The sequence below is a fragment of the Crocuta crocuta genome, unplaced genomic scaffold (genome assembly GCF_008692635.1).
Source record: "Crocuta crocuta isolate KB4526 unplaced genomic scaffold, BGI_CrCroc_1.0 scaffold209, whole genome shotgun sequence".
In the NCBI taxonomy this organism is placed as follows: domain Eukaryota; kingdom Metazoa; phylum Chordata; class Mammalia; order Carnivora; family Hyaenidae; genus Crocuta; species Crocuta crocuta.
In genome coordinates this window covers 319,513-342,067 of record NW_027551566.1, presented here as the reverse complement: position 1 = coordinate 342,067, position 22,555 = coordinate 319,513, and positions in this window count along the sequence as shown.

The following is a 22,555-nucleotide window of genomic DNA, read 5'->3' as shown; positions in this document are numbered from 1 at the left end:
GCCCCTGTCACCCGTGCCTGTTGCCCTTGTAACGGGTGGTGGTGACAACCCCAGGCTGGCTGTGTCTAGACAATACAACTGAGCCAGCTGGGGAATGAGCAAGTCGGCACTGCCCATTGCCTTAGCAAAGCACCAGTGCCTTCCTCCACCTGAGCTTCTGTGGTGCGTCAGTTTGGTTGTTAAAATGACTAAAATGATTCAGCGGTCCCTGTTCTGGTTGGATAAAAATGCCCTCCATTCAAGGAATGTACTGTGTGGTTTGCCACATTTGGGATTCTCAGCCTCTTTGGAGATCTATCTTTAGCCTCAACCCCCTGCGTCCATTCAGTGCTGTTAACCAGATCTCCAGGGTGTAGGTGACAGTTCAAGCAAGGGTATTTTCAGATCTATTAATACTCCTTGGTCACCAAGTGGCATTTGTTTCCCATATATTTCCATGAAATAGAACAGCAAGGGCCAAGTTTTCTCTGGCTTATGAAAAGGAGCTCATTCTACTGAGACTGTTTGTCTAAGTTAAAGTTAAAAACCCAATGGGTTTTTTGGTCTTGCTGTCCTCGGATGAATTTTTGATGCACTGGGAAATCACATCATCAAGGCAGGGAAGGGGGTGAAGTGAGAATTTAAACTGGAACTCTGTGTATGTGGGGGAATGAACATGAGGATGGGGGGACGTGTGTGTTTTATTTCTCCAAGTCTATTTAACGGGTAGCTCTAATGGGGAAGAAAGAGGACACTATTAAGCCTTCCGGTGGATCCTGGTTTTTCATGAGAACCATCACACAGGAGAAGTAGCACCTCCCTTTCTGAGAACAGCCACCACGTTATTCCACTCATGACCTTGTGCCTCTAGAAACTCCACAGTCCTGAAAGCAGGTAGACTTCTCTGTTGCTTGCCAACAGTACCAATTTGAGATGGTTAATTTGGCCTCGTTTCACCCTCCTTATATACACAGATGAGACTCCATGTGAAGATTGAGTGCTAAATGTTATATTGCATAACAGAACAAAACATCTGCCAAAAAATAACTTCCATACCTCTTCTCCCCTTCCCTTCCCTCCCCACCCTCTCCCTCCCACCACCATCTTCTCCCCTTCCCTTCCCTTTCCCTCCTCCTTCCCTTCCTCCCTCCCTTCTCCCTGTGCCCCAGTCTGCCCAATCCATGTCACTTCTCTGTAATCTGTCAAAGGAGAACACCACTGTGGAGGGGATTGCGGAGAAACTGATAGCATGTGCCCCATCCCAGACTCTACAGAGTGGCCAGTTCTCTATGGAACACAGTAGGATTCAGTTTTCTTTTTTGAGTTTAGAAATCCAAGTGCAGAAACTCAGCTGTCTAGGGACTGGACAAGCCTATCCTGCTGAAATGCCACCCATGTGGCTGTGTTCTCCTTTCCGTTAGATGGCGCCATTTTACTGCAGTGCGGCCATGAGAATCCTTGCTCCACTTCAATTAGTATTCCTTGTGCAAAAATAAGAAAATTCCTTCATTATGCTGGTGGCCAGTGGCAATGTGATAATTAAGGTGGTGCACCAGCATCTCTATTATAAACCCCATTTCTCACATAGGGTTTCAGCTCAGCAATAAAAACTTGCTAGCAAGGTCTTAACCTTAGGACATTTCAAGATAAACATTGCATTTAGCTTTTAGAGGGTTTGTCATCCTCCTAATTATATATGTCAAGTCTCATCCAAGAAATTTTTTTCTCCATGTGACCACAAAGGAATTAGGACTTTATCTAGTATTTTGATAATATGAGCAAGGTATCAGTTTGTGTTAAAATAAAATGTAAGATGTGAAAGATATTTCGAAAGAAAATTGAGAGCAATATAATCTGAATTTTGAGATTTGGGTTTCCAAAGATAAGTATGCTTGATCATTTCTATCACCTTCTCTTTGTGTTTTGTTTCTGGGCGATCCTAATTAACTTCTCAGACCATCAGAACATTTCTTTGGGAATTACCTAAACAATCCTTTCATTTTCTTGCTCCACTTTTATTCAGTAGCACCATGATCATGGAATTAATGCGGAGGTGTCTTCACACTCTCAGCCACTTCATGGGACAGGAAAGCTGTCTGGGAATTACACTCCATGTGCACCCAAGGCAAGACTCTTGGGTGTTTTCAAAACAGTGCCTATTTCAGATATTCTGTCCCTTTATTAAGCATGGTAGCAAATCATGTGTCCTCTCTTCTGGTCCCAAATATAAATATCTGGTTGGAGATGGGTTTCCAATCTCCCTGAACAATACCTGTACATTTTCACCCCCAGCTCCTACATGAGCCACCCCAAATAAAGTCTCTGACCAATGATGGCTTTCTACTACCTGTACAGATGGTTCTTGCTTTGAAATGATTGACAATTGGAAGTTACTTAAATGTTTTCTATTTAATTCTCTGAGAGAATGCCATTAAAATTAGAATTTGTGAATTAACATAAAATAGTAAAATCCTAGGTTTTAATCATTGATAAGATTTCTTTGCTCTATATGCACTTTTTATGATCAAAATAAAATGTTTTGGGGAGTCTGGCTGGCTTAGTTGGTAGTGCATGTGACTCTTGATCTTGGGGTTGTGAGTTAGAGCCCCATGTTAGGCACAGAATTTATTTAAAACAAAACAAACTAAAGTATAAAATTCACCCCCCCGCCAAAAGGAATAAAATGTTTCAGGTGCACATTTGAACTTATTCACATACAGTGATATCCGAATGTTTGATACTAACCTTGCTGCTAGCTGTTATATATTTAAATGACAGCAATTTGCTTGACTGAAGAGACTCTGACTTGGGACTAGAATAAAGCAGGTCACCGTTACAAGAAGAAATGTTCTAGGATTTGTACCTCTGAAGAGCCCCAATGTGTTCCAAGAGAGGTAGTGCATCCTGGTGTTGGAGGAGAGACTAAGCAGGGGCACTTGGGTGGCTCAGTCAGTTGAGCATCTGACTTCTGCTCCAGTCATGATCTTGCAATTCTGTCAATTCGAGCCCCCATTGGGCTCACTGCTGTTAGCACAGAGCCTACTTTGGATCCTCTGTCCTCCTCTCTCTGGCCCTCCCCTGCTCATGTTTTCTCAGAGAGAGAGAGAGAGAGAGAGAGAGAGAGAGAGAGATTATACAGTGTCACTGAGGACTTTGCAAGGTGCTACACAGACAAACTGAGTGTGAGTGGACAGAGCTGAATGCCTTTTGTTTGTCATGATGGATTGTCCCTAAACCAATCTCACCTCTTATCTTTTCACTTCCTGTCAAATAGTAAACTTGGATTTGCTTTTTAAATTTTTTTGAATCTCAAAATTTGGTCTTGACTTGAATTACAGATGACTTATAGAGAAAGACATAGAAGTATAAGGGTGTGGGGATGACTACTCTGAGTGGCAGGAAGACCCCAAACCCTTGTAGCAGGATCCAAAGTGAGTTAGAGGCTCCCTAAGATGAGCAGGGAGGTTGTCTGTGGCTTAGTGGCTTTTATTTAAGATAAGGGCTAGAATTTTACATGCTCCATTGTGACTATAAAACAGTTTTTTCTCACAACACCAATTTCAGACCAATAATGTGTCTGGTCGACTCTCAATTTTCCATGAGACACAAGGATCGATCAATGACTGTAACTCTCAGAGAGTACAAAAGAATTGAACTTGAAATTTCTGGTAGTATCAGTCCCTGCTGCAATCCAGAGTGAATTGATTGTGTTTTCCTCCTGGGCACCTTCTGGTACAAGTACAAATGAGCAGAACCAAGACTGAAAGAGAGAGAAGGGCAGAAAACACATACAATCTGTTGCCTCTGCTACTCTCTGTAGTTACACTGATGTCTCCGAAAACATGTTCATAGATGACCCATAAGAATAAGAGTATAATTGCTTTTGTGTAACTGATATGGAATATGAAAAACAACTCCTTTCTCATTCTGGTATTGGTTTCAGACTGCAGTGTCTATTTCTGGAAAGAGAGAGAGGGAAGGAGGGAGAAAGAAGAAAGAAAGAAAGAAAGAAAGAGAGAGAGAGAGAGAGAGAGAGAAAGAAAGAAAGAAAGAAAGAAAGAAAGAAAGAAAGAAAGAAAGAAAGAAAGAAAGAAAGAGAGAGAAAGAAAGAAGCGGGGAGAGAGAGGGAGAGAGAAACAAGCAAACTAGATTTTGAAATGTTAATTGTATTGAAAATCAACTTGGATGACCAGGAAGTTTCAACTGGGTAAGACTTAGCAAAAGGGAGATGGGAACAGAGTAGAAGGAGGGTTGTAGTGACAGAGATGTCCACAGAAAGTGGGGGTTAGTTAGGTATATGAAGAAGGATGATTGAGTCCAGGTTGCTGCTGCACTGGCTGGGAATAACATGGCAGCTGTCACTCATAGGTCAGCTAGGAAAGTCCTGAGAGGGGAAAAAATGTATTGCTAAGAGGGTTTGGGGGATAAACTGTTATTGAATGAAGCAAGCTAAAATACAAAGAAGACCTACTGACATTCCAGAGTTTAAACGGCTACAGATAGAATAATTTTCATCTGAAAACATCAGTGTGAAAAAGTGGAACCATTGTTGGAGACTATATAAGGTGATTTTATAACAAAGCAATGTCTGCTATTTACCTGGACCCTTAAGTTGCTTGAGGACAAAACAAAATAAATTGTGTCTGACTTCACAGTGGAGAAGTGGTTTCAAGTAACATTAACAAAAAAACATGTAGTCCAGAAATGAACTTGACCTCTTCTTTGCCAAACTCCTATTTATCCTTCAAGACCCAACTCCACATGTCTCACTCCTTCTGTGAAAGCATATTCAATTCTTCTCTCATACCCAATCTTCCTTCTGCCGCATTTTGTTCATACTCCTTCCACTGTGACATGTACTCCTATAGAACACTCACTAGATTAGAAAGCCATTCTTCCTGCTAGACTGAGTTCTTCAGGATGATATCTTATTCAAGTCTGTATTCTCAGTGTTTGGTACAAACCTCACATATAAGACTAGATAACATAACTAGACATTGGCTAACAGATGATGAATGTATACATAGATGCTGGAAAGCTCTTGCTCTATGGTTAGTCTTTCATACTTGAGTGGCTATGGAGAAATCACCAATGGCAAAAAGCCAGAAAGTTGTCATTGTGGCTGCTGCAGACATTTTTGGCTAGTTTCCACACAGTAACCTAATTTGAAGAGAACGCCCAGAAACCAACCTGTGCTCCAAAATGAATGCCTAGAACTTCTTAGGGGGTGGGGTATCAATCTGGTTGAGGATTTCATTTCGTGATTAGCCCCAGGACTCAAGCCAACCCTGCTTATCTTGGAGTAAAATGAGTGCTCATTTACTGGAAGCATTTGGTGGCTGGAGATGTGGTCAGTCAGCAATGAATTGTTCAGATACCTGGCCTCTGTTCCCTAGGAGACCGCACGTCAGGTACCTGCTGAATCATGAGCTTCCATTGGGTAATGATGGTCTTCTCCAACCAGATATGGGAGGCTGGGCTGGAGCAGATACCTGGCACACACCTGACTGCCCAAGCTAAGACAGAGAGGAGGAAAAGGGAAATGTGCAGCTTGACTCACTGAGAATATATTTTCATAGGGTTTGCTTCCAAGGGTGTGTTTTCAGACCAGAAGGAGCCAAACTTTTTACTTCATTCATTTTATTTTTCAGAGAGAAAGAGCAAGTGGAGAAGGGGATATAGGGAGGAAGAGAGAAATAATCCTAAGTAGGTTCCACACTTAGAGCAGAACCCAACATAGGTCTCGATCCCATGATCCTGGATGATGACCTGAACTGAAGTCAGGAGTCAGATATTCAGTCAACTGAGCCACTCAGGTGCCCCCCCACCTCATTCATTTTTAACAGATGTTCTCCCCCTCTCCCTTTATGTAATCATATGAAATTAACTCCCTTTTAATTCTTGCTGCACAGATATAATGACCTACTTATGGGTGAAAAGTCAATGCAATGTCACATCTTCTAAACCAGGGGGAATTTTGTACACTCTATCTTTTTTTTTTTTCACAAATAGTTTATTGTCAAGTTGGTTTCCATATAACACCCAGTGCTCATCCCCACAAGTGTCCTCCACCATGCCCATCATCCCCCTTCCCATCCCCCCGCAAGAAGCCTTTTTATAGGAGATATTTTAAAGGCAAGAGCAACCAGTTGGCCAACTCAGTGAAACAAACAAACAAACAAAAGCATTAAAGACTCATCTAGAACTTTGTGGGTTTTGGTTGGTTATTGGTTTGATTTTGGAAGACTAGTTTGAAACTAAACTACCTGGGAATATAAAACTAGTTAAAAATTAGAAAACAGGAGCACCTAGGTGGTGCAGTCAGTTGAGCATCTGACTTCGGCTCAGGTCATGATCTTGTGGCTTGTGGATGTGATCCCCATGTCCGGCTCTGTGCTGACAGCTTGGATGTTAGAGACTGCTTTGGATTCCGTGTCTCTGTCTCTCTATGTCCCTCCCCCACTCTCTCTCCCTCTCAAAAAAATAAAAAAATAAACATTTAAAAAGTTAATTTAATAAACAATGGTTTCTTTAGAAAAATTTCTTGGTCCAGCTATTCCACTGAGAAGATATCTGGTTTCTATCTTGAGTCTTCCTCCTCCTCATGAACTAAAATTTCACACCCTCTATGAAACTCCTGAGAAATCCAATTATTACAATAGACCAAAGCATAATGCTCTCATCCTTTGTCTCTGTTTTCTGCCTCTTTGCACATGAACTTGGCTTAAGATGAAATGTGATGGTCAGTTTCAGTTGACTCCTGCAGAAGGGGCCCTGATGGTCACCAAATGTACTGCCAGTTTATATGTATTATAACAGCAGTTGAAAAGTCAAACTGTTGATCAAATTATATAGTTATAAATTTAACACCAAACTAAATATATGTTATCTTCCCCACAAAACTGGTTAATTTAATGAAATTAACCTTTTTTAACAACAAACTGAGTAGACACTGTTGAGTATTATAAAATAGATTAAGATATCATGTAAGGTGGTACTCTGAATGATTTACATCAGAAAGCATATTTTCAAAAAATGTGGTGCCATAGGGAAGTCCTCACAATATATTATTTAAAGGAGAAAAGAAGAAAAGAAAGCAAAAATCTACGTACAATATGACCCTGAATCTGTAAAAATGTATATGTGTATATTTAAATATCAAAATGCTAATAGTGGTGATGTCTAAGCCTTATTTGCAAATTACCATGTATTACTTGTGTAAATAGAAAAGCAGCAAGAAAAACAATGCTCCCTTATTTTAAGGAGTTATAAAGAAAATTATGACATGGAATTGTCTAAAGCTTTGCTTCAATTAAATGAGCCTAATGGCTCATTGTATAACAGCATTCAATTAGGAATATTTGCTTTACTAAAATATTAGAAATTCTGCCTATGTTTATCATAAATACTTTGCTTCAACACTTCCAGGTATAAAAGGAGATCACCTGCACAAAAACGCAAGGGTAAAATGAAAAGAATGTTAGACCCCTCAGGACATTTTCTAATGTGGTTGTTCCTGGGCCTTCATTCAGAATATGAAATTTTAGAAAGGATCTTTGAGTAAGAAACTGCTCAGCTTATCGAGGAAGAAAAACATCTATATAAAAATTTCAACCTGTTAGCTTGGTTAGATCAAGTGCATGTCAATTCTATAAAACCACAAATGCAGTCTATCTATAAAATAAATCACACTACAATGTTTAAAAGCTGAAATTTTTCTTGAGAGTAGTCCCGTTTTCCTATGAATGAGAAGTAGGAATTATTTCTTTTTAACACATCTTCCAGGAGCCATAACCTACATGACCTCATTTCTTTGGAAGATGGTTTCATCTTCCCCTGCCACTGAGTCCTACGTTTGAAAATGCAGCCTTTCCCGTGGTGAATAAAACCTCATTCGAATGGGTGCACACTCTCGCTCACATTTTGAAATATGTTTGCATAAGAATTTCTTTATGGCTGAAAAGGTCCATGAGGGTTTCCCCCCACCTCTTTTACTCTCTCAGGGATTTATGATATGGTTCCTGCATTGATTCTATCACATAAGCTCATACTCAGGCAGACACCTCTGTGTCCTCTGCCTTTACTTCACCATATGCCCAAGTCACCCTGATTCTCTCTCCTTTTTAAGAAAAAATGTTTAATGTCTATTTATTTTTTAAAGAGAGAGAGTAGAGTGTGATTGGGGAAGGGGCAGAGAGAGAGAGGAAGACACAGAATCTGAAGCAGTCTTCAGGCTCTGAGCTGTCAGTACAGAGCCTGATGCAGGGCTTGAACCAGTGAACCATGAGATCATGACCTGAGTTGAAGTCAGATGTTCAACTGACTGAGCCACCCAGGCTGTCCTTCTTAAGAGAAATAAGGATAACAAGGCAAGAGACCTATAATTTATGGAAACATTTTATATGGTCGGCTTACTTGCAGATTTACACTTACAAGGGACCATGCATTAATTGTTCATTGTGCAGAGGGACAAAGTTGAATAGGACAGATTAAGAGGCTGGTGTATAGAAGTAAGCACTCAAATTACTGAATCAAGCCAGCGACGCACTTAATGCCCTCACCTGCCTGGCTTTTTCTATAATTTGGTGCTCATTCTAAAAATTCCCAGAAATGCAGTAGTGACCTCATGAGGCTAGACAAGGAAACAAGGGTTTCTGGTTATAGAATGATCACAGAATTTATCTAATTCACTTTTGCCTGTAAGGGATATAGTAGTTGGTTGAAATGAATTGGGAGACATTATTTGCTATGGTAGTATTTTCAAATTTAGGGATGTGTGACTACCTCAGGACACATTTCTCTCAGATATAAAGAGCCCATGGCAAATGATTCCATATAGGGACAGGAAATGATTGAACTTTTCCCCCTAAAAACTGCTCCCTAAGTAAAATTCTAACTTGAAGGAAACAACCACCTCTTAAATGTAAAGCCCGCTTTGTTTGTTGACTTGCAAGACTTCTGTCAATTTAGGCAGAACTAAACTAATCTTTGCAGAAATCACACATGTGGATGTCATTGTGAGCCCAACTTCTAGCCTCATCTGTGTACAGAGGAGTACCTGGAAGGGTAAACCTTAAGGATAGATGGAGCTCAGATCCATTTAATGAGTAATGCACAGGGCAGCCAGAACAGCAACTGGGCAAATCCCACCCAGCTTTTCTACTAGCTCTGGATTTCCCTGGCTAAGGGGCTCCTGAGCACACCACTGGAGGTCTGAGCCAGTGTTGGGAGTAAGTTGAAGCAGAGCACCTGCCTGCAATCTTCCAGCTTCCATTTCTTGGCAAGTGGAGGCAGAATAATGCTATTCCATCAAAAGGTATTTCTAATGAATGGGCTCCTCTCCTGCTCAGCCTCACCTTCTGCCTCCCTGCCCCCATTTGTCTGGACCTCAGCTGCAGGGAGGATGGAACTGGAAGCCAAAGAAGAAGGAAACTTGCATTAGTGCGTAGAAAGCTCAGCCACCTGTCTAAACGGAATGTTTCCGCCAGGCTGAGGTGGAGAGAAAATGCCTCCAGCTGCTGAGGTGGGAAACCCATAGTGGTTCAAGGGAAGGGCTCGCTGGTGTTGGGGGTGGGGATAAGCTGTGTATCAGCTCTGAGACTGCCCCTGGAGAGGAGGTGTGGAGGTGTTGGCTTGAAGTCCTGCCTCCTGGGTACAGACCCTGCTGGCAGAATAAACAAGGAGGGGGTTGTTTGTATGGACAAATAGAACCCAGCTGGAGGTCCCAGTGTGGGAGGAGCCCTATTCCCTTTCATCCTGGGTGGGATGCTTGACTTGAAAACTAGGGGACTATTAGAGAGAGAGAAGATTCCTATATTTTTTCTAAGGGTAAACACCTTTCAGGTTCTTTCCTGAGGGTTGACCACCTGTGTGCTTTCCCATCTATTCATCCTTCCCATCAGCATTCACTGGGTGCTTGGTGCACAGTGCTAGATGCTGGGGGTGGTGAGGAGGAGGACAACACAGCTTGACCTCTGCCCACGGAAAGCTCTTAGTCAGCTTCCAAAGCTTCATAAACCGTGCCCGCTCCACTTGGTTCTTTTTCCTGAGATGTGATTCCCAAACTTGGACGAGCAGAGGTGATGAGCACTGCTGTCGCCTGGCACCGGGAAATCAGGTGTTGACTGTTACCAAGTAATAGGAAGCTAGAATGGGAGAGAACAGGAGCTAAGCTGGTCAAAGCCCTTGTTTCCAAGTAGGGAAACTGAAACCAAGACATGCAGGAAGTTCAAGACAAGTGAGATCAAACCCTGCAGCTCCCTGACTCCTGACCCAGTACTCCCTGTCCGGTGCCTGGTGCGCTCCACCTGGCGGGAACCTCCTCTCCATTGACCCAATGTGGCTGAAAGTTTTATCCAAATATGAACACAGGGGAAGTACTCATTTAGACAACTTCTTACTGTAGCTACTGTTTGTTAAGTAGTTTTAGAAGACAGCCTTTCCCCTTAAATAGTTCAGCAGCTAGTGAATCTACTAAATCAGCAGTAGCCAAATCTCCCTTATGAGGATGCCAAATGCCACGAATGCCTTCAGTATGAAGATTTGCCTTGAAATAGGCTTTTCCTCCTGAGACCAAAAAATAAATATGCTTCGAGGGTTTTTTTTTTCTCTGAAGCATTTGTTTCTTTAAAAAGCAGGTCCTATGGTTCCATGGCAAATTCTAATGATGATTCTCCTAAATTATTAGGTACGATTGAAAACTAAACATAGAACTCTTCTTTCCTCTTTCCAAGCAGAAATACTCATTTTTAAAAATAGTGTTATAGGGACGCCTGGGTGGCTCAGTTGGTTAAGCATCCAACTTCAGCTCAGGTCATGATCTCAGGGTTCATGGGTTTGAGCCCCGAGTTGGGCTCTGTGCTGACAGCTAGCTCAGAGCCTGGTGCCTGTCTTCGGATTCTGTGACTCCCTCTCTCTCTGACCCTCCCCTGCTCACACTGTCTCTATCTCTCTCTCAAAAATAAATAAAACATTTTTAAAAAAAAATTATAAAATAGTGTTACAAAATCTTGTGTTTTTTATTTCTCTATATTTCTTAATCTGTCACAGGAAGGAAACAACATTTGAGATGGAATTTGAAATATTTTGATATAATTTCACTCATTTGGTCCTGAGGAAGTTAGGAGATAGGCAAAGGGGGCATTACAACCCCAATTTTAGGTATGCAGGGTATGTGTCTTTTTAAAAGAAGAAATATATTTAAATTTTTAGAGGACTCCATATCAATTCAGCAAAGTAGTGGCAATGCCTGCATTAGAATGTGGGCCTTTTGTTGTTGTATATAGTGTATTTGTATATATTTATAGTGTGTGTGTATATATATGGTGTATATATATATGGTGTATATATATATGTGATGGAATATTGCTCAGCCATAAAAAGAATGATTTCTTGCCATTTGCAACAACATAGATAGATCTAGACAGTATGACGTTAAGTGAAATAAGTCAGTCATAAAAAGAAATATACCATATGATTTCACTCATATGTGGACATTAAGAAACAAAACAATGGAACAAAGGGAAAAAAGAGACAAACAGAAACAGACTCTTAACTATAGAGAACAGACTGATAGTTACCAGAGGGGAGGTGGGTGGTGGGATGAGGGGGATTAATAATTAACTTATCATGATGATCACCAGGTGATGTATAGAATTGTTGAATCACTATATTGTACACCTGACACTAATATAACACTGTGTTAACTATACTGGATTTAAAATGAAAAGAGATATGTAGGTAGGTAGATAGATAGATGATAGATGATAGAAAGATAGGTAGATAGATAGATAGGCACACCAGTAGATCAGTAGACTTAGCAAAAGATAAGAACAGGCAACTCACCGAAGAAGAAAAAGAAATGAATGAGAGATGAAAACAATGATCTCCTTTGTAAACAAATTTCAATAATTTCAAAATTTAGCATATTGATGCATATAATTCAACCTTTATCCTAAAAATTGGCCAAAAACATTTTTAATGAATATTCCCAATCCTTAGTAAAAGTGCAAAAAAAAGTTGAGCATTCATGACAGCTCATGGAAATGTAAACTGGAATAATCATCCTTAGAGGTAATTTTACAATAAATAAAACAGCCTTAAGAATACATTTTCTTGGGGTCTCTGGGTAACTCACTTGGGTAAGCATTCAACTCTTGATTTCAGCTTTGGTTATGATCTCACAATTTGTGGGTTGGATCCCTGCATAGAGCTCTGTGCTGACAGAGCTTGCGATTCTGTCTCCCTCTCTCTACTGCCCCGCCCCTTGAAAGTAAATAAATACACATTTAAAAAATAAGAATATATTTTCTATTATTCTGGAGTAGCCAGATGGGGCCCATTGTACTCACTCAGGTCCTTAACTCTTAACAGGAAAGTTAAGAGAAGTGAGTTGAGAAGAAGAAGTGAGGACGGAAGAGAGATTCACAGATGGAGGAAAGAACCACAGTCAAGGAAAGCAGCCCACTGCTAGGAACTGGAAAAAGCCTGGCACAAATCCTTATATAGAGCCTCCAGGAGAGAGGCAGCCCTGGTGACATCTTGATTTTAGAACTCTGGCCTCCATAACTATAAGAAAAGAAATCTGTGCTGTTTTAAGCCACTACAAAAAATGACTTTCTCTCCGAAGTAGGATATATCTCTTTGAAGTACAATGTCAGGATATGAGACTATCCTAAGGATTCAAAGAGGTTGAAGGAGAGATGTTCACTGTGGCATTGGTTATAATTGGGAAAAAAAGGAAACAATCTAAGTATCCAATAGTAAGAACATCTAAGAAAATCATGGTGTGTGCACACAAGATTGGAGTCACATGGATAGTAAGTAAGTAAGATAGTAAATGTCCTGTCATCAACAAACATTTAATTATGGGAAAAATTTGCAATGTTTCTAAGGGAAAAAATTACCAGAGTATATGTATTCCTTCATTTATCTAACACATTAAATGCTGGGGTTAATTACAAAATAATAATAGTTTATGTCTATATGTAAAGAAAATAGAGAAAAAGCCTAGGAAAATAACAATGATTACTTTTAAGTGTTGAAATCATAAAGAAGAAAATGGAAATCATCCATAATTCTACCATTGTTTATTTCAATAAACAGGATACTTTGTAAGTCAGAGAGTAATAATGAGGATTTAAGATGTTATGCTTTAACATGTCATGTTTTTCTAAGACCACATGTTTTGCTCTTTTAAAATGGCATGCTTTAACATCATGCTTTTTTTCTAAGTTATAACATGTCATGGTTTTTATTTTGCAAAACACCTTTCCCTAAGAGTTTAATAATGAGAATATAGTTGGATGACAGACTTCCACTTGCATTCTTTGCTCTTTTTTCTTTTCTTTTCTTTTCTTTTCTTTTCTTTTCTTTTCTTTTCTTTTCTTTTCCTTTCTTTTCTTTTTCTTTCTTTTATTTTCTCTCTTTTCTTTCCTCACCTCTCCTCTCCTCTCCACTCCTCTTCTCTTCTCTCCNTTTCCTTTCCTTTCCTTTCCTTTCCTTTCCTTTCCTTTCCTTTCCTTTCCTTTCACTAATTGCCCTGAGTCAGTTTGAACTTCTTAAACTCATGACCTCCAGTCTCTGACCAGCTATTACTCCATAAGTTATGGGTCTGTCATCCATCCTCCATCAATAATCCACTGAAAATGGCCCCCTAAAGATCATCAACTATTGACCACTCTGAGGTACATCAATTTCCCCTACTTCCTCCATCCACATTTCCTCTCTGAACCACACCCCCTTGCTGATTATCTGCCAGCTGCAGAAAATCTCTCTTGATTTCCTTATCTGCTACTGATTTGCATTCTGCTCAGGATTATGATGCGATACTTATCTTTTCTCATCTCTTGTCTCTCATATGTCAACTTACTGGTTCTTTTAGTTACAACTATCTTTTCATATATGTGACTCCTAAATTGGAGTCTCTAGCTCACCTTTCTCCTTAATGGATACAGCCACCATTTCCTCATCCCCATCACTTTTCCTCACCTTGTATCTCTGAGCAATTGCCATAACATCCTAACTTGTCTTCTTGTCTCTGGTTTCATGCCCCTGCATCCCCCTCCTCTGCAATTATCATTCTAAATCAGGTGTGGTCAGAGCTCCCAAATGCCCAGATGGAAACTTGGGGCATAAAAGGAATAGTTACTGTCCCTTAAAACTCCGTACAAACACCTTCAGGAAAACTAAGAAATATTTTTAGAGTCTTAAGAAATATTCAAATCCATGATGGCTGTGAATGTGAAATGTGTCCCTTTTCCCAGAGTTGTGCAGTGTCCAACTTGTACAACCATATGCAGGGTCTCTGGGCCTGGTCATATATCCCATAGTCACCACATCAGAGAAACTAGATTGAAAGTACCCATAAAGGTCATTTGATATCAATACTTTAGACGATCCACATTTCCATCAGTCTTTTGGGCCTGCGTGAACATCTCTAGTGACTGAGAACATGCTATTTCTGAACGTATCTCTGTTCTTCCTTATTGAGTACAAAAAATGAATGGACTGCCTTTTAAGATTGTATTTATTGGTAAGCTGGACATACTTTAGGATCATTTGGAACAAGAAATCAGAATAGGATAGTGGTAAAGGGCATAAGTTGGATAATCAGTAGAGCGCTGTGTCATAGTGGTTTTGGTATTTACTAATTGACCTTAGATGAATTCTTTAGTTCCTCTATCCTTAGTTTCTTCATCTGTAAAATGAAAATCACTGCTTATCATCTCCTCTCAGGGCTTTGAGAATTGAATGAGGCAATTCCCATAGCAAATATTTGTTAAGGTATGATGTTAACTATCAGGCACCCCTTTGCTGCTGCCCAGGTAGATTTATTATTATTATTATTATTATTGAAGAATAATTGACATACAATGTTATATTAGTTTCAGTGAACAATATATCACTCTATTTTTTTAATGTTTTATTTATTTTTGAGAGAGAGATAGAGACAGCGTGAGCAGGGGAGGGACAGAGAGAGAGGGAGACACAGAGTCTGAAGACAGGCTCCAGACTCTGAGCTGGCTGTCAGCACAGAGCCTGACGTGGGGCTCAAACCCACAAACTGTGAGATCATGACCTGAGTTGAAGTTGGACGCTTAACCAACTGAGCCACCAGGTGCCCCTATATCACTTTAACAATTCTATGCTTTAATCAACACTGACCATGGTAAATGCAGTTATCCTGGTAGATATTCTGCAGATATCCTGGTAGATGCCCAGGTAGATTTTTCACTTTTACTTCAACTTTCTGTATCTTACATAATGGGTGGGTCTTCCCAGGTCCTGAACACATTCTTCTAAATGCAGTTCTCATGAGCTGGGTGTCCAGACTTTGAATATCCACATTTCAGAGTGGTAAACTTAGTCCAATTTGCATTCAAGACTCACTATTATTCATGCAACCAAGAATCTTGGTAGGTGTTGAGAGAACCACATGATACTTTTAACTTCTCAAGTGCTTACAAAAGAGGAAGCCCCCAAATGCTTTCACTAATACCTGCAGCTCTGCGACATCAGAGATCCTCGGGTCTATATTCCTCTTTCTATGCTGTGATCCATGTTTTCCAAGCCTGCTATTAACAGCATGCACACTTGTCCAGCATGTGCCCAAGCAAATTGTGTGTTTGCCTCTCTCCTTCTAGACTGTGAGTTCCTCATGGTGTCTTATTCTTTCCCTTGTGACCTACCATGCCCAGCACATCACAGATAACTCACAAATATTTATCACATTTTAGCTCAGCTTTGATTCTAACCTTTATTCCATTCATGGGTAGAAATAGCCTGAGATGGGAAGGGACCTGCTTTGAGTTAATATTCACGTGTTTTCCATTTGTTCCTCAGAGTCCTACACAATTTTCCCTGAAAGCTTGTCCTTGGCTTTCTAACAGCCTTGGTGGTCAGTTTTTGTTTTCTTTCTTTCTTTTACTCTTGTTATTGTTGTTGTTGTCTAAAAGCTTTATTAAGATATCATTCACTTGCGATGAGTACCAGGTTGTGTATGGAAGTGTTGAATCACTAAATAGTACACCTGAAACTAATATTACACTGGCTATTAACTATACTGGAATTTAAATAAAAACTTTTTTTAAAAAGATAGAATTCACTACTGTAAAATTGATTCAAAATGTAATGTTCAGTGGCTTAAGGACTTGTGTAGCTATCACTAAAATCTAATTTTATAACATTTCAGTCCCTGCTCAAAACCCCCAACCCATTAGCAGTCATTCTTTATTCTCCCCCCTGCTCCAAGATGGAGATTGCTAGATCTGCCTACTCTGGATATTTCACAGAAATGAAATTATATACTATGTGGCCTTTTGTAACTGGCTTCTTATACTTGCCATAATGTTTTCAAAATTCATCTTTTGTTTTGTTTTGTTTCATTTCATTTGCCAAGTAAGAATCCATTGGATGGACATGCCATATTTGTTCACCCATTCATCATAATTTCCACCTTTTCTAGCTATCATTTTTGCGCTTCACGGATCTAGCTTAAGGAGGCTCCCAGGAAGACAAGTAGATGGTGATTTTCATACTCTAGTAAATGGCGTATTCACTGATGCAGGGAGGTCAGAGATGGCCCATAGCTTGCCTGTGTCCTCATCTGGGAACTCAGATCTCTGTCCTTTGGTGATTATTCCTTCATTTCTTAGTTATTATTATTATTTTTTAAAGTCTAAATATCAATATTTGATGTGTTGCAGACACACTTTTCTTCCTGGAAACTCTGTAACTCACCCTTGAACATCTTTGAGTGTGGGAAAGAATGGGCCTATTGACTTTGTGAGATCATTTACTCAACCGTTTGCCTCTATTTTGTGTGTGTGTGTGTGTGTGTGTGTGTATTTTACAACCACTTCAGACCAGAAACAATGCTGTGTACAACAGTGTGCTGTGTATGTGAACACAGAACACTGAAGGAAAGATTCTCAACAGTCTTATTTCCTCAAATATATACTACCCCCTCCCCCAACATGTACTGTTTTTTTCTCACTCTTTTCCTAGTGTAGACAATGTGTCAATTTCCTTTCAAACACTGGAAAAACCTGGCCATAGTTTTGGTAGTAATGAGGTGCTTTCTTCTTATTTGTGTTAGTTTCTCAAACTCCCACTCATTTAACCTCAAAAAACCTCAGCTTAACTCTGACTAAATAAGTTGCTAAATATGCTTAATAATTTGTAATTACTATTTGCACTTATTTGCAAACTGTACTCAGATAGGAAGTTCCTATAGGGTCTTCTGTTAAAGATTTGCATTATTCTATGTGGTTATTTTTTTAAAAGTATTATATTGTGGGCTATAAAAGCAAATGTATAAATGTCATTTATATAAGAATGTCCTTTGATTTTCTAATTAAAAAGTATTTGTATCTGTCAAATATATTTTAAAATATATTAATATATTATATTACATATACCATATATAATAATGTATAATATACATATGCACACATACAGAATCCTCATCAGCTTTCTGTGTATTATGCCATAAGAGAAAGTAATCTCATTCTGCTCCTTCATTTTCTGCGATGAATTTTTGGGTGTGAGCAAGTGGAGGTGAAAATATCAATACAGATGCAATTGTCTCTAAATGTTTTCCTGCACACTCAAAAGCTTCATTATGAACAGAAGTCTTATTTTCCTTCACACACTGATGAATGTTGACTTAGCTTGAGAAGAAAAACTAATTAAAAATGTTGTGGAAAATGCAAACGTGGTTGATTCAAACAGCCAAAAGGAATTATCCTCCTGTAATGTAAACTACCTATGGAGTGTTGAAGTTCCTCGAATCAATTATAGTTTCTAGAAACCAAATAAATCATCTTCCTCTTGTGCCCAAATGATGAAACAGGGGTTTGATGGAAGCATACTTCACATTCAAGTGTTCACGCTGGTTTTTAAGATTTTACTCTTTTTAATTGTTAGGTAGCTAAAGACTGAAACTAGCTAAACAGGATGTTTTAATTCATGGTGAGTGAATTGAATAATGAAGTTGGATTTTGTTGTTGTTGTTGTTCTTCTTCTTCACCAACTTCTCATTCCAGAATTTCATTTTGGAGTTTAGCAGAGCCAAGTGCTTCCCCAGTCCCGATCTCACCATCCGTGTTTGCTGAGCTCCACAGGGTTTGCCCACAAGTTCTACTTGAGTGAATCGTATTTGGACAACCGTATATTTCATGTAGGTCTTTGGCAATGACTGGGCCAAGGTCAGTTTTAGATTCTACTGAAATCATACAGTGACACTTGAGATAAACAGAATATTTACTCTCTCCATGTGAGCTGAGGCTGATATGTAAATTTATCCTTATTCGTTCATCAAATTTGCATTTCTCCTCTTAGCCAAACACAACGGGGTTCCAAATCAAACAGTTTTAATGATGGTCAACTCTTTATGACCGATGCCATATCAGAGGAAGAGAAACAGCAATTTAGATTAAAATGAAAAGCACAGCCACAACATAACCCTCCTCTCCAGGTTAGTGGTAATTGGATGAACTTTCCGTACAAGAGGTGTTTTGATGCTTCACTGCTTAGCAGTAATTATGGCAGTCTTCCGGCTTTGTGTGTGCCTGTTCAGCTCCTTGTTATCTGCTATGAACACACCGCACTCACCTATCATCAGTATTTTTTTTTTCTGGCCGAATAAACCAAGTACCTTTAAACAGATCCTTTATATTAAAAAAGGAAAAAAAGAAAGGAGGTTACAAAGGGAAGGCTTGATCTTCTCTGCAAAGTGGCTAACACTAGCAAGGAAGAGATTTCTTGGCTAACGCCAAGAAGAAGATGCAGTAAGTAATGACAGTATCCAAAGTGGAAGATGAAAATCAAAACCCTGGTTTTTTGTAGGCAAGGCCTGTCTTCCTTGGAGATTATTCTGTTCCTAGCATGTAATTCTACAAAGGTAAATGGGCCCACGGCAGGAGCCTGTGTACCTCCTTCCTCCAAGGTGAGCAGGAATCTCAGAGGGAAGAAGCCAAGAGTATCCAAATAGCCTCTGGCTCCATGAAAAACCACTACCAGAGGCTTAAATCTCTCTGATGCAGTTAAACAAGGGTGAGCCTCTGAGAACGTGAGGGATAAAATTTGTACCTGTGTTTGCTCTCCATTCTTTCTAAACAAAAGGAACTATTTCTGTGTTATGAATTTGCAGAACACAGAGGGGATTAAGCAATGGGACCACACAACTCATTCCTCTCAGGCTGGGGGCTGGGTTAAAGACTCGGGCCCAGCCCCCAGGAGGGGTGAGAGCCCACATGGTTGTTATTCCCTCCTGAAATTTGAGTGTTTTGGGCCTTGCTCAGGGAGGAACAGGGCTGGATACTCGCTGCATAGCCCTTCTTGTGCTGTTTTGTTTCTGCACCGAATGCAATGTTAGCAAGTTCAAAGCAAAGGGTCTTTGAGGCAGGCCTCACAAAGAAGAAAAAGTGACATTCTTTCGGGGGCTCCCGGATTCTGCTTCCTGTAAGGAATAAAAAATGAAGACTGTTGGCTCTGAGCCTTGCTAGGTTACTGAAGATCTCCCACTTGGAATGTCAGACACATCAGTAAACGGCTTGATCCAGCAACAGAGCTAACATAATTCACGCCATCGATATCAAGACAAGTGTCTCTGCGCAACTTCAGTGCTTGTCTTATGAAGAAGAAGATCGAGAAAAAGAAAGAAAGGAAAAGAGAAAGCAAAGAGGCGAGGGGGTGTGGGGGAAAAGCAGAGGACAGTTTCCTTTTCAGTGTGGCTGTCAAATGGCGATCTAATTGTGGCCAGGCTGCAGGAGAGCAGATAGCTTTTCTGAAGCCTGCAAGTATTTCTGCCATTCACAAGGCCGAAGGATGCCACACACAGTCTGTTTGTTCAACATAAGCAAACAGATTGTAAACTGGCTGATAATTTTTGTACTGACAATGTCATTTACAGCTGTCAGCCTTTCGTCTGCCTTGTTTGCTTTATTCAAATATGAACCAAGTGGACCTCCCTTCCAGCGCTTTCTTCTGCATTAAAATCACATCCATTCCCTTCCAAGCTGTCTTATCTAAAATTCATTGGAGGCCAATCAGTTGGCTGAATGCTTTGTTGTTTCCATGGAGGCAAGAAGTCTAGTGTGGACTTTTGGGGATTAGGAAGTTTCAGATTTATAGCCTTGAAGTGCGCATTTCTTTCAGTTGGGTTGGCTTCTTTTGATTGCACAGAGGCAGGAAATTTAAATACAATTTTATGTCTGAGCCCAGAAGAGGTACTTAAGAAGTGTCATCACGCTAGCTTGCAGCTATATTGCACCAACACTTGGTCTCTCCTCCTCTGATTTAGTCCTTGGAATGTGCCACCTTTAAGGTATCTATTGGTGTTGGACTTCTTGGTGCCCCTTCTTCCCACCCCTGGGTCACAACAGCTCCTCTGCTCACTGGCACCACTAAATCTCACCTCCTCTCCAACATTGACTAATCTGGGTTGCCGGCCTGCTGCTAGGGTGTCACCCACAAACCTGGAAGCCTCCTCTATTGTTGGGAGGTCCTAGTAATTTCCATTAAGAAATCCCGTCAGACCAGCTGTTTGGAGGCAGGCAGGTGGCTACAGATACTGCCACTTTGCTGAGTGGATGTGGCACATCTGTAAAGAAAAAAACATGCACACACAAGGATGCAACATGGTCACCTACCTCACTGCATCTGGTGCTGGTAATCTGGCTGTTGCACACTCACAGTTTCAGGAGGCACTTAGCTCTTTGTGCTTCAGTCTCATACTTTAAGGGCAGTATCAACCCAGAGGCAACTTTTCAAACAGGGGGTTTGCTGCCTTCTTTAGGAAAAGAGTAATCTTTCAGAGAACCTGTGATTTCCTGTTCAGATCCCAAGTACCATGGCCAGGTATTATGCAATCCATTACTTAAGTTAGAACCTTTAAAACATAGTATCACTGGCTGACAGACTCTGATTTGATTTATGATGGTGGCAATGTGCTTAAACTCTCACTTCCTCAATCTTAAAATGGACCTAATGTTAATCAACCCCAATAAGCAAATACTGAAAATAAACTATACATATCAAGAAATGAATCACAAGTGCTTTTGCATACCCAGGAAAAGTGTTAAAATCCAGCCCACCTCAAATTTGAAATTTTTTCTTTAAGTTGACTGCAACTAATCTCATATATTTGTTTAGTACCAGTGCTTAGCTTAAGAAACAAACATTGTAGTAGATGTACTGAATGAGTAAGACACATGATGTCATTTGAGAAGAGTTTGAGATAGTGTCCGATCTCATGTTGGATGGAATCTGATAGGAAATACAACAAAATTTTAATTTCAGAAAAAAGAGCTCTCTGTTGAGGCTGCTAACTGGGGATTATTCATTCTATTTAGTAAGAGGCATCTATTGAAAAGCTGAAAATTTTAAGTGATAACAAGTATGCTGTTATAAACTACATTATATTATTTCTTTTTATGTGAACTAGTTTGTTGTAAGGACTGTGTTGTGATATACAGACCTGTCTATTCTTTCTTTTTTTAAAGATTATTTATTTTGAGAGAGAAACAGAGCACACGAGCAGGGAAGAGCAGAGAGAGAGAGGCAGAGAGATAATCCCAAGCAGGCTCCATGCTGTCTCTGCAGAGCCTGATATGAGGCTTGAACTCAAGAACCATCAGATAATGACCTGAGCTGAAATCAAGAATCAGACCTCCTAGGTGCCCCAAGACCTATCTATTCTTTAACACAGAATTTTATTACCAGTCTATGGTACCAATGATTATGACACGTCCCTGCTATCTTAGAAGGCCACTATCTTCCTTGCAACTGAGTCCTCAATACCCTAGATGCCAAAAGACCCCTTCTTGGTGAGAAAGCATTAGTTTTTGCTTATCACCTTTAAACTCTAAATTCTACCCTGGTGTGTGTGTGTGTGTGTGTGTGTGTGTGTGTGTGTGTGTGGAGGGGGGGTGGTATTTAGCAGGATGTTGTTGATGTCCTGCCATTTAAAGTACTGTTGACACTTCTTAGTATTCCCTGATAATTGCTTGTATTTCTGAGGGGTTGGTTGTAATAAGTCCATTTTCATTCATAATTTTGTCTATTTGGGTGCTCTCTCTTTTCTTTTTGATAAGCCTGGCTAGAGGTTTGTCAATTTTGTTTACTTTTTCAAAAAACCAACTCTTGGTTTCATTGATCTGCTCAATTGTTTCTTTGGTCTCTATGTTGTTTATTTCTGCTCTAATTTTTACTATTTCTCTTCTTCTACTGGGTTTAGGGCGTTCTTGTTGCTCTGCCTCTAGTTCCTTTAGGTGAGCTGTTAGATTTTGGACTTGCGCTTTTTCTAATCTCTTGAAATAGGCCTGGAGAGCAATGACACTTCTCCAAAGAGGACATCCAGATGGTCAACAGACACATGAAATGATACCAACTGTCCCTCATCATCAAGGAAATGGAATTTGTGGAAATACAAATCAAAACCACACTGAGATACCACCTCATGCCTGTCAGAGTGGCTAAAATGAACAAATCAGGAGACTCTAGATGCTGGTAAGGATGTGGAGAAATGGGCACCCTCCTACACTGTTGGTGGAAATGTAAACAAACTGGTGCA